The sequence below is a fragment of the Sardina pilchardus genome, chromosome 7 (assembly GCF_963854185.1).
Source record: "Sardina pilchardus chromosome 7, fSarPil1.1, whole genome shotgun sequence".
In the NCBI taxonomy this organism is placed as follows: Eukaryota; Metazoa; Chordata; class Actinopteri; order Clupeiformes; family Clupeidae; genus Sardina; species Sardina pilchardus.
This window is the reverse complement of record NC_085000.1, coordinates 1049037-1064597: the sequence shown is the minus strand read 5'-3', so window position 1 is coordinate 1064597 and position 15561 is coordinate 1049037. Positions and strand designations below refer to the sequence as shown.

General features: G+C 41.7%; 1 long non-coding RNA gene across 1 annotated transcript; it reads right to left on the bottom strand.

Moving 5' to 3' along the window:
* Positions 1-892: 892 nt before the first annotated feature.
* Positions 893-1586, bottom strand: LOC134086985 (uncharacterized). The gene is made up of 4 exons (XR_009939792.1): positions 1515-1586; positions 1325-1394; positions 1135-1204; positions 893-916 (listed from the first exon to the last, which is right to left on the bottom strand). It is a non-coding gene; the product is annotated as an uncharacterized LOC134086985 (long non-coding RNA).
* Between the last annotated feature and the right edge of the window lie 13975 nt (positions 1587-15561).

The window sequence follows — 15561 nt, the reverse complement described above, 5'->3', positions numbered from 1 at the left end:
TAAGTCATCGTAGACAATAAATACCTTAAACAGATAATAAAGTAAAATGAAATGCAACCATAAATAGTGTCAAACATTTTTATTATTATTTAATGAATATTTATGTTTCAAAACACCGATAACCTTCATACCAGACCATTGTTTTTCTTAGTTGGACATAACAGTAGGTTGATCTGTTTGGGTAGGAATGCTGATAGTTAAGACACCTCCTTGAGCTTTTCCTGTTTGCTGGGCTGGTTGAACTGCTGTACTGAATCAGAAGCCGCGGCACAGGGCATAGCTCTCTCACAGCATCTGTAATCATACAAGCATAACAAAATGAGTTACGTTTTGGAAGCATATACAGTACATTACTACTTTTCAACTGAATGTCAGCAACATGAATATAAAGGTACCGCCACCAGCAGGCTGCTGTAATGGTGACACAATCCATCACCTGTAACTAGACAGCTACACTGGGTCCACAAGTGAAGCACTCTGTTCGCAGAGCATGAAAATAGTTTTAGAAGACGAGTCTAATTTTTTCAAACATACTGTACATGCCGCTATCACATCTAAAGAGTTCCATTGATTACAGTGTTGCAGCAGATGCTCTGCAAACGGAATGCTTCTGTTATGTGCACAGTGTAGTCTTCCAGTAAATATAATGAGGGTTTAAGACATGATGGCAAAGACCTGTTACTTGAAAATGTAAAAAGGCAACAGAAAAGTGGTTCACAGAGACAAATACTTGTTAGTATACTACAGCATTTGCATGCACAGATTAAACTAAAATGATGCTGATTATAGAGCTTTGTAGGTACTGGAAATTAGGAATTTATCAAAGTAGACTAAAAACATTTTTTATGTTGAAATGTATCTGCAATTCATCCTTACCTGGTAAAAGCAGGTGCAGAGGCCTTTAGTAATTTCTCTTCTGAAATAAAAAAAAATATGTACATTTTATTAGAGAGCTTTTGAGGTAAACAGTGGATTTTATTACAGCAGAGAAAGGCATTTATGTATGTTGACATTTACCTTCAATTCATCCTGAACTCGTAACACCAGTTACAAAGGCATACAGTATGGTTATCTTATATGACTAATGTGTGGACCAAAAGTCAAATAAATGAAATGTAAAACTGTATAGCTTACTTTATTGGGTGGCAGGACAGGATGAGAAAGGCTAGACCCCCAAACCAGGCTGGAGCCACTTGTGAATGGCCTGTAACACATATACATAAATATGCATTACTTCTATCATCAGAAATAAATTGCCAAATAGTTATCATAACCACTAATACATCCAAGTCAAATAACTCAAATGTAAAACTGTATAGCTTACTTTATTGGGTGGCAGGACAGGATGAGAAAGGCTAGACCCCCAAACCAGGCTGGAGCCACTTGTGAATGGCCTATAACACATATACAAAAATATGCATTACTTCTATCTTCAGAAATAAATTGCCAAATAGTTATCATAACCACTTATACATCCAAGTCAAACAAATCAAATGTGAGGCTGTATAGCTTACTTTATTGGGTGGCAGGACATGATAAGAAAGGGTAGACCCCCAAACCAGACTGGAGCCACTTGTGAATGACCTGTAACACAGACACATAAATATGCATAACTGTTATCATCAGGGGGAAAAAGGCAAATAGTTATTATTACCAATATTACACCCCATCAAAATAGCATTATATTGGGATCCAGAGAATATGGTGTTGATCAATTTAGCTCCTCTTCCCATATTCTAAACTTTGAAAAGAGTCTGGTCTGTGACAAAGCAAAGCAAGGATATGCATCAAGTCAACTACTGCCTCTAATGTGTTTCTCCTTTTCAGTCAAATCATGCTCCAAAAAACGTTCAGCATTAAATGACCTCATTGACGGCAGTTTCTTCATAAATGGCTTCGGGATTTGTGCCCTTATATTTTATGAAAGTTAACGAGCAATCTCTACTATTCAACTGAAAAACTCACCAGGAAACACGCCTGAAAACCAGAAGTTTTAGATTGAATAGTAGGCCGGTTTCTCGCTAACGCGTGTACAAATGTAAAGGCACGAATCCCGAGGGTATTTCTTGCTGCCATTTACGAGTTCAAAAAGTTTTAAACAGGTCTGAGCATGCGCCTGACATGGCGCATAGCTTGCATTACTAGCAGCTAGTTGCTACTAGAACTATCGATACGTCGTTCATAATTTAAAATCACAAACGTTATCTTATCCAGGATAGGTAAACAATGTGAAATCAGCCTCCCTCCAAGAACGAAATAAGATGTAAACACATCTAGCAGCTAAGTCTTCTTAAAGACTCCCGAGTCCAACATATAAGCTTTCATTAGCTGCTAACGTTAACAAAAAATATTCATGACAGTTTAACGTTATCGTTAGGCAACAAGCTAACGCTAGCTCACGCAAACCAACTTGTTGTTCACAGGCATATATGAAGTTAGCGTTCAACCAAATCAAGCTTCGCTCAATTTTAACTGAGTTTTGAGTTTAGCTTTGATTAAAAATGTAACAAAGCCCAAGTTGGACAAGATTTAGCCCTGTCGAAAGTGAGCTAAATTAGCGTGCGCAAGCTAGCTGCTAGACGTTAGCTGGTGTGTATCATCAGATGGCCAGTATAGCAAATTACGGATTATATCAGCAAATAAAGCTAGATAAGTTGGTAACTTGTGTTATGGAAGTACGTTTTCACTGAATATACTAGGTAACTGCATAAATAAAGCATATAGAAGCATACTTACAGTGAGCCGGCAGACACCGCTGTTTCGCCTCCGCACTCCATCAGCGAAAAAACTGAGGAAGGAAACCGTTAGCAGATTTGAAGGGCGCGTTCGATGTGCGCATCCGCAAAGGGACCGGCGTGGATCCGCCGTATGAAAGCGCGTTAACGGAGGCGAAATGTGTTCTGTGACCGTATCCAAAACGGAGGCTGACTGTCAGGCGGATGTGGCGGCTTGAGCGCGGGTCCGTTTTGGACTCCTTTGCTGTCTGGGAGATGACCAACACTATCGCTATTATGATAGAATGGAATGGACTTGGGCTTGCACAAACTTTAGAAAATCAAGCAGCCTCCACGAATTTAGGATAGCCTATTTATTAAATAAAGTAAAAATTCAAAGCAGTTTGACATAGTTGGCAAAGCTTGAAATCAAATAGCCAATCGATCCTAGACCAACCTAAAGCCTAAAATTTGTAGGCTAATTGATTTGACTGAGAGCAGTAGATCTAGCCTAGCAAATACTGTAAATTAGGCAAGTTCAAGTAGGCTAAATAGGATGTGAGTACATTTTACTCAATATTTAGGTGTCATGTTACAGTGGCAAAGCTTGTAGCACAGAGTAAGCAGTTTAAGTGTAATTGACTTTATTTGAGTGAGTAATTTAACTTGTAGGCTATTTTAAGCTTGTAGCACAAACTTAAGCAAACTCAAGCAGTTTAAGTGTGCTTTACTAGATTGAACTGAGTTTATTAACTTTTTCACACAAAAAGTTAACAAAACTCAGGTTAGGCAAGTATACTCAACAAAAAACAAAAACTAAGTTCAATTTATTAAATGTTTTGAGTAAGGACGGTTGTTACGTTTTACAGTGTAGGCCTACTACACCACTTGCGAAATCGGACGTGGCACATAGCCTAATTATTAGGCCACTGGATTTAATATAGCAAATCCATGGACTTTGTTCATCCTATATAAACAATAAGTATAAAATCCGACAATCCAAAACGATAACGAGATCTCCCAGAAACGAAAAACAAGTTTGTTGAGTAGCCTAGTCCTTCCAACAATCTCAGCTTTTGCGTTTGATAGATAAAAGGCATCCTGTCCTGCTGTATTCCAATGAGAAAAAAAAAACATCCAAGGTATAAGGTCACGGTAATGCAGAATGAATGAATCTCTCTCTCTCTCTTTCTCTCTCTCTCTCTCTATATATATATAGCCTAGACCTGGCTTTTTACCAAATGGCGAACCTCGAAAATTATTTAGGATATAGAGCCGTGTCCATTACGCACTACAGTTATTTTTTAGGCTATTGTTTTATTTGAGTGTTTTTGTCTACCATGGCAAACATAGTTGAAACGTTCGCTCTAAACTTATGTATTGTTTTAAGAGAATATGCCAATGATAATGGCACTTTGTAAAAACAACAAATTCTTAGAATTTGTCCTCTCACCTGTAGCAGGCCCATTCAAAAGCCCATCCACCTCATTTGCATTTGAAAGAGCCAATCACTAAAGTGACACATTTAGTCTGGAAAAAGTAGCAGGCTAGCCTACTTTATGAGTTTTTTTGACCCCTCTAATAAATTGCCTATATTAGGCCTATACGATATGGAGGAAGGGCTGCCTAACTGTTCCCCCTAAGAGTTTTTTCATAAGATAAAATGTTTACGCTATTTCAGTTTAGGATTTGGTAGACAACCTCGGAAAAGTTCTTCAGATAATTTTTTTTTTATTGAATTAAAGGAAAGAAAATGTATCACCGGGGTTTCGGGGCTTGCGAAGGCATTCGTTGATCTTATCGATGCAGTCCTTGCGGCCACTTCTCCCCATCGTAGGAAACTTTCTGTTTAGTGTTGACAACACAAAGGCCTTCACGTTGTGTGGCAGTGCTTGCTTGCCCTTCGATCCATCCCAGTTGGTGGTTTTGCACCTGTCCCTGAGTTATAGTCTATATCATGGGTCTTCAACCGGGGGTCAAGGCGTTCTGCGTGAACGTTCTCCGCGATGTCATACCATCAAAATGAAACGATAACGATAATCTTGTGTGTTTGTGTTTCCTTGTGTAAGACAAGTTATAGGCTATTTACACAAGATGCAGAGGCTCTCTGACTGTATCAGGTTGAGCAAATGAAGCTTTGCCTGAATTTAGCTGAATTTATACCACCAGAGAGGGTTAAAGCGGAGCTTCTCACACTTGAATATTAATTCGCCAATGTGAATGTAACGGTAAACACAGTTGTATCTAAGACAGCGGCAATATAAACGAAAATGATAGTAGCAGTGGTATAAACGGGATAATCAACTCCGCGCCGTGCGTTTATAGGAAAATAATGCACTGCAATAATGCCTGCGGCGTCGGGACCTTATTAACACTTAAAACGTGCATTATTTTCCTAGAAACGCACGGTGCGTCGTTGATTATCCCTTACATATCCACCTTAGTTGACCCTTGTGACATTCATTCTATTATAGGGCGAGTTTATGCAACACTTATGTAAAGAATTATCAGAAACGAGTTGTATAAAGCAGTTACCCCCATGTTAATAATAACTTATGTTTAGAATGTGTGCGTTCGTGTGTGTGCGTGCGCGTACGTGCATGCATGTAGGCACTAATGACTGACGGTTCAAATGATAGGCATGATTTGAGGTGTGCCAGGTGTGGGGGTCCGTGCTCAGTCTCTCTCACAGCCAAGGGGTCCTTGGGCTGAAAAAGGTTGAAGACCCCTGGTCTATATGAGTACAGTGGGTACGGGTTGAGAATGCACCTTCTCCCGCGGGACTCCCGAAGAGATCCCGCAGGCCGTCAAGCCGATTTTTTTCGAGGCTAAGGCAATGTACCCAAACAACCACCAGGTGGCAGAAAGTTTCATCCCGCATTTCAAAATAATGAAGACCGCATATCCGTCAATAGTCGACTCCTTAATCTCATTTAATCATTACAATGAAGGTGATGACTGGCGAAATTATTCAAACGACGTTTCAATGAACCATTGTTGAAATTAATGAAAATGGTTATAGAAAATCGCCTACAGCCTAACGCCGACACAGCTGATTCTTTAATTGATTCTAAGCTGTTTTGATGTAGGGGATAACTGGCGCGCTACAAACATGCTACCAATCAAATGTAATATTAGTAGGACTAGCCTACTTAGACACTTTAGTCATAGGCAACGTTGCCATGTTAGGTCCGGTGATCTGATAATTTGCTGCGCAATTGACCAAGCAACCGCGGACCGACAGAAAAAGAAAGCAAACGTTGCTGCGGAAATGCTTGCTAATTTGATGTGTTTAAACATAGAGCCATACAATTAGGTGTGTCTGTTATTATGATAATTTTCGAGCATAACTGCTTGTCCATAGCTCAGTGACAGGTGTTAATAGCCTTGCCATAAGCACTGCTGCAGGTGCTTCTTTTATTATGCGGTTAGAGCATAAGCGCTTACTCATATTATAGACTATAACTCAGGGACAGGTGCAAAACCACCAACTGGGATGGATCGAAGGGCAAGCAAGCACTGCCACACAACGTGAAGGCCTTTGTGTTGTCAACACTAAACAGAAAGTTTCCTACGATGGGGAGAAGTGGCCGCAAGGACTGCATCGATAAGATCAACGAATACAGTAATGTTTTACAACCCAGCTGGTATCCGCTGTTCATTCCGACATATCCCCACTCGGCGGTAGGCCTAGGCCTATTTAACTTTTTTTTTTCAAACAACGTGCCATTCCGACATGAGGTCATTAATAGGCTATTAATGTCATAACTATTAGGCTATCATTAGGCTTACTATGCATGGCTGTAGGCAGCTATGAGGCCACTGAGATCTGGACCTCATCGGTTTTGTGAAAGCCGATTGGAAATACATAAGTTTGGAGCGAACGTTTCAACTATGTTTGCCATGGTAGACAAAAACACTCAAATAAAACAATAGCCTAAAAAATAACTGCATGCGTAATGGACACGGCTCTATATCCTAAATAATTTTCGAGGTTCGCCATTTGGTAATATGACCTATCCTTACTGACAATAATTTAGATTGAGCACAACTAAAGTTGCACGAAGGCAAAATACAGTCCTAAAAGCCTATTCTATATAGCCTGGCCAATATTGTAGATGTGCAAAAGCAGCATTTGCGTGCGTGCTTGCCGGTGAGGTGTAGCCTACAAAAATGAGCATAACATCTGATTATTAAAGTATGGCTATAGGATATGGAGAGGAGTTGGTTTAAAATTCAAGTGTAGTAAAAAAGTTTGTGCACATCCCCGGTCAAGGTGCAGAACAAGAGTAGGCTAAATCATAAAAAAAAATGGAAAAAGGTTTGCACACTTGAAATCCTTCTTTTTTGATTTGATTTTATTTTCGTGTGGTCTTCTTCAGATTAAAATTCAAGTACGTGCGCTATTTAACCCCTCGAGACCGACTGCAGTCTGCTGACACAGCCAGACGACTCTCCCAACCCATTCATTCGTTTTGGCCGATATAACCCATTCATTCGTTTCGTGCGTATATAGATTCCTGCATGCTGCATTACCGTGACCCTTAGCCTACCTTGTGGATGATTTTTTCTCATTGGAATACAGCAGGACAGAATGCCTTTTATCTAACAAACGCAAAAGCTGAGATTGTTGGAAGGACTAGGCTACTCAACAAACTTGTTTTTCGTTTCTGGGAGATCTCGTTATCGTTTTGGATTGTCGGATTTTTATACTTATTGTTTGGACTTATGGACAATGAACTTTGAGGGGTGGTTGTTAGTGCTTTACAAAGCTTTGTGTTAATACGTGTCGGTCCTCCTATCCTTCAGCTCACTGCGCGATGCAGTTGCGCATAGTGGCCACGAAGTCATTAACTGTTTACGACACAATACATGATATTTGTGTTTTTCGTTTCTTAGATTTAATGCATGTTTGACATGTAAACAGGCCTTCAATCCGTTAACTTAAGGCCTTCTTTTGCATGGGGTTGCTCGCATCCGCCCGTAACCTAGACTATTATGTGCGTAGTGGCTGCATAGCCTACTCTTGATTATAATAAGAGGCAAATTGTTACAGGACAACTTAAACTGACTTCCCCAATGCTTCCCCGCAGCACATTACATTTTAATATAGGCTAATATAGGATGAACAAAGTCTATGCTATATTAAATCCAGTAGCCTAATAATTCTATGTGCCACGTCCGATTTCGCAAGTGATGTAGTAGGCTACGTTTAAACATCGACAAACGTCTGTGAGACTACCCATTTCATGAAGAGCAATTGTCTTGTGCGATCATTCCCCCTCCCCCACACTTGTCTAACCAGTTCACTATACATTATAGCCTACCTATATGCGGCATTGAGGACGATTGCCTCCCTCCCCCCTCTCTCTCGACAGACACTTCCTGACACTAGGGCTCGGGATCATGACATCAAAACTTCGCGGGCACAGCCACACTGGCAGTTTCACTCCTTAGTTTACTATGGATTACTATGGATTTACTCCCGCCTTTTAGTGTGTTCCTGTTACTTAGTTTTTGCCTTCTTGGTAGTATGTTGCTGTGTAGTGGGGTGTAACAGTGCAACCCACGATCGCAAGAGGAAAAGAATAAATCGCTACTATATTTCTGCTTCTTGTCTTGTGCATCTGAATGAATGGATATTACGTTCAGTGCGCTACCAAATGGCGGCGATATTCCTAGAATGCAAGGCGTGTGCCCGAGCCCTATTATGTAAATGTAAAAATGTGTGTGTGTGTGTGTGTGTGTGTGTGTGTGTGTGTGTGTGTGTGCGCTGAACCACGAATTCACATATTAACTTTTCTTTTCAGCAGACATCGCAATCATAAAAAAATCGCAAATCTTTTTAATAAAATAATGCCTCTTGTCTTAATGGGTTCCGGAGGTTCGTAGAGTAAGATTTGAAACCCGGTCGCTGACGTATGATTAAGATGCCTCAACCAGTTACGCCACAGTTTGAGTGTCAATCTCTTCGCACTTAGCCAAGAAATATAAAGGATTCAGTCAGTCGAGTTCATTTATTCGCAGCATGCACTTGAAACGCCGATCAAAAGTTCTGACATGTTAAACTGACGTTAGTCATTAATTCACCACATAAAATGCTGTTATATTGACGCACAGTAGCCCACGGTAGTCTATGTCTATCTCTGAATCGACATGAACATGCATAACGAGATCCATATATTCTAAGTTGCTAGAAACTTCTTTTGCGGAGCTAGGCCTACTAGTCGATGGTTACAATGAATCACCCTCACTGCTCTATCGCATATCTGACCATCCATTGTTACAATGTTACAAAATGCGCGATCTTCTCCATGCATGTAGCCTACGGTTATAAGTAAAGTGACATGATAGGCATGTAGGCCTATTAAAGATATTTCTGTTAAATACATTTTATTTTCAGTTGTCAAAAGTGGTGGGGACAAAATCTGTGATAAAGTGCTGGGTAAGCTACCCAGCGTCGCCGGTGAAAATGAACATGTCTCCGTTTTAAAATAGCCTATTCATGGGTTTCATCAGGTCCCTTTCCACAGGTGTATTAATCAAGCACCATGCAGTTTGCATTGATAATCAAGGTGCTTGATTGTATACACCTGTGGAAAGGGACCTGATGAAACCCATGAATAGGCCTACACATTTCTAAGTATTCCTAGCATAAATGTAGCCTAAATGTCCATCTTGTCCATCTCTTTAGTCTTCGCCTTGACAATAATAGCCTATTCACGGAAATGCGGTCTTGTAACCGTAATGAATGAATTAATTAATCTAAGGTTGCATATATCGAGTCTTTCAGGTTGAATTGAAGGCTTCTAAAACCATTTTCATTAATTTCAACAATGGTTTACTGAAACGTCGTTTGATTATAATTTCGCCAGTCATCACCTTCATTTTAATGATTAAATGAGACGGATTAAATGAGATAAAATCTCTCCCTCTCCATTGACCAAAACGTTGCTCTGGCATCTCTGCTGGACTGACTGAGTTATAGGCTACGTCGAGTGAGAGAGCCAGCTGTGAGGTAGGCCTACGCTGTAAAACATTCGAAAACTCTGAAACTGCAATCTGACATGCCGAGCGTAATGTCTCTTTTCTCCGCTTGTCACCAGCGCGGTGTCTTCGGGTTTTTCCGTGTTTTCCGGTATGAGCCGAACCTTCATTTTATTAAGGCGGTCTTATGTTGCCCCCTTGCGGTTGCAGTTTTAATTAAAGTCCCGATGCTTCGGGAGTCCCGATGTGCGGGAAAGAAAGGAGCATTCTCAACCCGTACCATCTGTAAGTGCTTATGCTCTAACCGCATAATAAAAGAAGCACCTGCATTCCACAGCAGTGCTTATGGCAAGGCTATTACAGTTTTTTACGATTGTTTACACACTAAAATATTTTTTTTCACACAATTAGCCAAATTTGACTCCAAGGAGCAAAACACCTCCACAGATTTGCACAACATTACACACAATGTCTGCTTCACCCTTTTTGCAAAACATTACACACAGTGATTTGTAAAACTCTACACATATTTCCACACCTTAGACACAGATAAGGATTGTGAGGTTACTTCCTTGTCATTACAAAGCCCCGGATTGCCAATGACTACACTAATGAACGAATTGGATAATCACATCCACCAGGTGTGTAAGCACACATGTGCAAAATTGAAAACGCATGCACTCAGGTGTGCTATACAGTCTTGTTGCTTTTGCAGTAGTTGCTCTTCAGAGTCAAAGTGTATGTACTTTATGCAGTAGTTTTTGTTTGTCTACAGATTTTATTTGTTCAATTGATTTCATTGTTGGTTGATCACTATAACTGATTATGGTTAGAAATACTGTAAGTATTGAAAGAAATACTTGAAATATTCAGTCTACAGCAGTCTTCAGTGTTGTACAGTGCAAGTGCAAGTTTATAGACCTATTTATGTACACTTTCCCTATGTCGAACTAATCATGAAGAATGTTGTGGGTTTGTCATTTTTTTTGGACATCTAAATGATCCCTTACATAACAATGTCTGGGCAAAAATCTAGCACATGCTATTTCCTAATTTTTCTTTTTACAAATGCGTTTTGCATTTATCACTGCAGTGTGAAACTGGCTGCAATAGTGTCTGATCATTGAGGACTGTGTTTGTTAAATGACAACCAATAGCATTTTTACAAATATGTGTATATGTTTTGACTGAAGTGTGTATGTTTTGACTGAAGTGTGTATGTTTTGACTGAAGTGTGTTTGTTTTGACTGAAGTGCTTCATTTTGCAAAGAATCTAGGAATTATGCAAAATGGGTGTGGCGTTTGGATACCTGTGCTTAAATTTTGTTAAAAAGAACTCGGTTTGAAAAATTGTGTGTAAGCAATTGGAAAAAACTGTAACACATGTCACTGAGCTATGGACAAGCAGTTATGCTCGAAAATTATCATAATAACAGACACACCTAATTGTATGGCTCTATGTTTAAACACATAAAATTAGCAAGCATTTCCTCCCGATAGCAGCAACGTTTGCTTTCTTTTTCTGTCGGTCCGCGGTTGCTTGGTCAATTGCGCAGCAAATTATCAGATCACCGGACCTAATTTCACTCCATGTCTCGCGGACCAGCAGCAGTCTCCACGTTTCGCGGCCCATAGTTTGAGAAACGCTGCATTAAAGTGTCATTTGGTTGTAGGCTATCTGTTCAATACGGAAGAAGACTAACTATTACCTATATATTTCTTATAACGAAACGCGAAGAAAAAATACGAGGACTGACCGTCTCGTTTCTCCGCGTTTCCCCCAATACCATGGCGACAAAGAGAAATAAATATGATTTGACATTTAAGCTGATTGCTGACAAATTTGTCACACAATTCGGGAGAAGCAGCGGACAGGAGCGCCACCACAAGCAAGCACTTCTAGCCCAAATTAACATGGCAACGTTGCCTATGACTAAAGTGTCTAAGTAGGCTAGTCCTACTAATATTACATTTGATTGGTAACATGTTTGTAGCGCGCCAGTTTACCCATCCCCTACATCAAAACAGCTTAGAATCAATCAAAGAATCAGCTGTGTCGGCGTTAGGCTGTAGGCGATTTTCTATAACCATTTTCATTCATTTCAACAATGGTTCATTGAAACGTCGTTTGAATAATTTCGCCAGTCATCACCTTCATTGTAATGATTAAATGAGATTAAGGAGTCGACTATTGACGGATATGCGGTCTTCATCATTTTGAAATGCGGGATGAAACTTTCTGCCACCTGGTGGTTGTTTGGGTACATTGCCTTAGCCTCGAAAAAAATTGGCTTGACGGCCTGCGGGATCTCTTCGGGAGTCCCGCGGGAGAAGGTGCATTCTCAACCCGTACCCACTGTAAGCAACTGCTATCTTGTAGCCTTTATTGTAGTGTATGTTGTAATAAGTCCAAACTAGCCAACAGTGTATGTGTGTGTGTGTGTGTGTGTGTGTGTGTCGGTTTATGAAGCGTAAGCTGTCACCTATCTAGCTATCCTGCAAACTATGGTTTAGTCTACCATAAAACCATGTCTCTTTCGAGATTAGACTAACACGCACTAAATGCGCCCTCTAGTGGGTGATTTGAATTTCCTTGAAGACACAGCAATTGAGGTCAAGGTAAAATGCAGCAGCAGGTTACAGTAAACCACAGGTGCATATGAAACAGCAATGGAGCTCAAGTCGTCACGTGACTTCTTGCGTCACCACCGAGTTTAAAACTCCAAGGTTAGCACACTAATGTAAGGCATACTGTGGAGGTGTGTGGCTACAAACTAAAACCTCACCCTCACCTTCATCATCACCATCATCATCATCATCAGCATCATCATCATCATCATCATCATCATCATCATCATCATCATCATCATCATCATCATCATCATCACCACCACCACCACCATCATCACCACCACCATCATAATCGCTGTCTTTTTCTCTGATGTTTGCCTCAGGTGCTGTTATCAGACACCCCGTAGAGATTCTTCCTCCTGAGCCTGTAGACTGTGAGGGGGCCGCCTGAGACTGACTGTGACTGCCGCTGCAGCTGAGTGGTTGGGAGAGAGAGCTTCAGATGTCTTCGTTAGGCGCCTCTCCACTCCTCTCTGCTCCTCCTCTCCTCTCTCCTCTCCTCTCCTCTCTCCTCTCCTCTCCTCTCAGCTCCTCCTCTCCTCTCCTCTCTTCTCCTCTCCTCGCCTGGCCGCCACACTTGTCTGAATTGACAGAGAGATGGAGATGTCACTGGTGACAAACTGGCGCGTGTGCAGCAGCCTGCAGCTCATCAGTTATGTTGTCAGACAGGACGGCTCGGCTGGGGGCCTGTGTGTGTGTGTGCGCGGGTGTGTGTGCGGTTTTTTTTGTTTGTTTGTGTGTGTATGTATGCCTATTTGCATATCTGTGTGTGTATATGTGTGTGCTTTTGTGTCTATATGTGTGTATTTGTGAACACACATCTATTTTGGTGTGTTTATCTCAGTGTGTGTGTGTGTGTGTGTGTGTGAGTGTGTGTGTGTGTGTGTGTGTGTGTGTGTGTGTGTGTGTGTTTGTGTGTGTGTGTGTGTGTCAGTGTGTTTTGCTCAATGGGCCTTTTTTTTTACAGATCTGTGGCTTGCCAGAAGCGCTGTAACTGACACACCTCATTGTTTACCTGTTGGTTTACCCCACGCTGTGTAGGGAGGGAGGGGGGAGAGTGTGTGCATGTGTGTGTGTGTGTGTGTGTCTGAGTGTGTGTGTGGCGGGTCTGTTAATTATAAATAAGCAAGCTCCTCCCGGCAGCGATGGCGGCGCCAGATAAGCCATCGACTGGCCACGCTAAACAGTGATGCATGATGGGTAAAAACCGCCTCTGCAACAGTGCTACAGGAACACCCTGACAAACAGAGGCGTGAAAAATGAACACAATGTTGCCCTTCCGCCGCAATCTATAACTCTCCATTTTCAGTCCGTTTTGATGTGTTATTGGCAAAGCTGACGTTTGCCATTTTTCCCTCCCTCTCGCTCTTTCTCTCTCTCTCTGTCTCCCTTTCTCCCTGATACTGTGTGTGATATTATTTTCTTAGCCGTCTTTTTTGTGAGGGTGATCTATGAAAGTGATTGATTGAGTGCATGGATGCATATCTGAACTTGGAAAAAATACAGCGTCTGAAACTATCAAATGGGACAGTACAGCACACATACTCGAGCGGAGCGCACGAGGTTGGCATCAAAATTGTGTTACCGTGGAGTGTGTGAAGGAACCATTGCTTTATTCTCACTGTGTTGAGGATGTTGAGATTCCATCTCTGAACCTTCTTCACATGGTTTTTAAATCCACTTATCAAAAAAACTCTCCAAATAGATTGAATATTAATTTGCTACTAGTTCTCTGAGCCCTGTTAAGCTATTTATCCCCTCCTAGTCATCTTAAGCACCTTCTCGTACTGACAGGGAAGGCGCCAAGGACACGCGATCACCTTCACTTATTCCTGCACCCCCTCTTTGCCTGTCTCCAAGTTTGGTCTACTCTGGCAGAGGCACTGACAGGAGGGCTGCTGAGACTGAGCAGAGTGGATTTTCTCAGTTGCTTTCCTTGAGAAGTCCTCCATTGAGATGCCTAGCGTGATGAATTAATGCTGTCATAGCAGCAGGAGGAGAAGTGGTCATGTTGAATAGTCCTGACCTTTGTTTATTTTCATCATCTTATATGAGAGAGGGGAAAGTAATATATTGTGTGTATGTGTGTGTGTGTGTGTGTGTGTGTGTGTGTGTATGCAGGACATTTGTGAATATGTGTGTGTTTGGGATATATATGTGTGTGTGTGTGTGTGTGTGTGTGTGTGTGTGTGTGTGTGTGTGTGTGTGTGTGTGTGTGTGTGTGTGTCTGTGTGTGTCTGTATGTGTGTGACTGAGTGAGGCCAGAGGCATATATAGTGTGCTTGCATATGTCTTCGTCTGGTTGGGGTTTGAAGGTGTGGGGCAAACCAGAAGATGAAGCCCAGGTCTGGCCTTGGGGGTAGAGGGCGTAGAGGGTGGGGGTACTCGGGAAGAGCGTTGGGAAATGGGGCCATGCCGCTTTCTGTACAGCCACCACCCAAAGGGCTCCAGAGAAAGGGAAGCCATTTTGCTTAGTTGAAAAAGAAGGTCAAGCGCTTACATGGCCCACTGACCAAAATCCATTTCCTAAAGAAGCAACCTGTGCTCTGCTTTCAGCCCTCCTCTCCCCAGCCCCTTACGACTAAATCACATGATTTAACGTGGAGAAACTGGAAAGAACTGCTTGTCTCCTTGATGTGTTCCCTGAGGTCCCATCAAGCTCTCCGTAGAATACTCCGGAACACACGTCATTACCCTTCAAAAGTCTGCTCTACATCTCTCTCACTGCCACAGACTTCCAGCACACACAGAACCAAGAGAAAGGAAGCAATAAGAGCAGCCCAACCTCACAATCAGGCTGCTGCCTGCCACAGCTCCACCGGAAACCAAGGAAACCACGAAGGTTGGACTTCTAACGAGCTGTGTTTGTGCTTGGCTCCCCAAACTTCTTCGACAGGCATGATTTATCGTCATTAGAAAGAAAAACAGGTCCGGCGCTCCATAATGGTTCTGTAAGGGGCCATTAGAGAGGCCTGGGTGATATATAATGAGTTATGCCGTAATGAGCCCATGACTGAGCCACTCCATGGCCATTATTACTGGTGACTAGCCACAGACACTTAATTTAAAAACATTAACTCTAATTCATTTGTTAATATTTATTAGAGTGGGCTGAGCGTGAAGAATGACTAACGGGGAGAGAACAGGGGAGGTAATTAGATCGGGGGCAGGAAAATGACTTCATGTGACTTTCGGGAGACCTGACAAAACTCTACTCAGAGTCTAACAA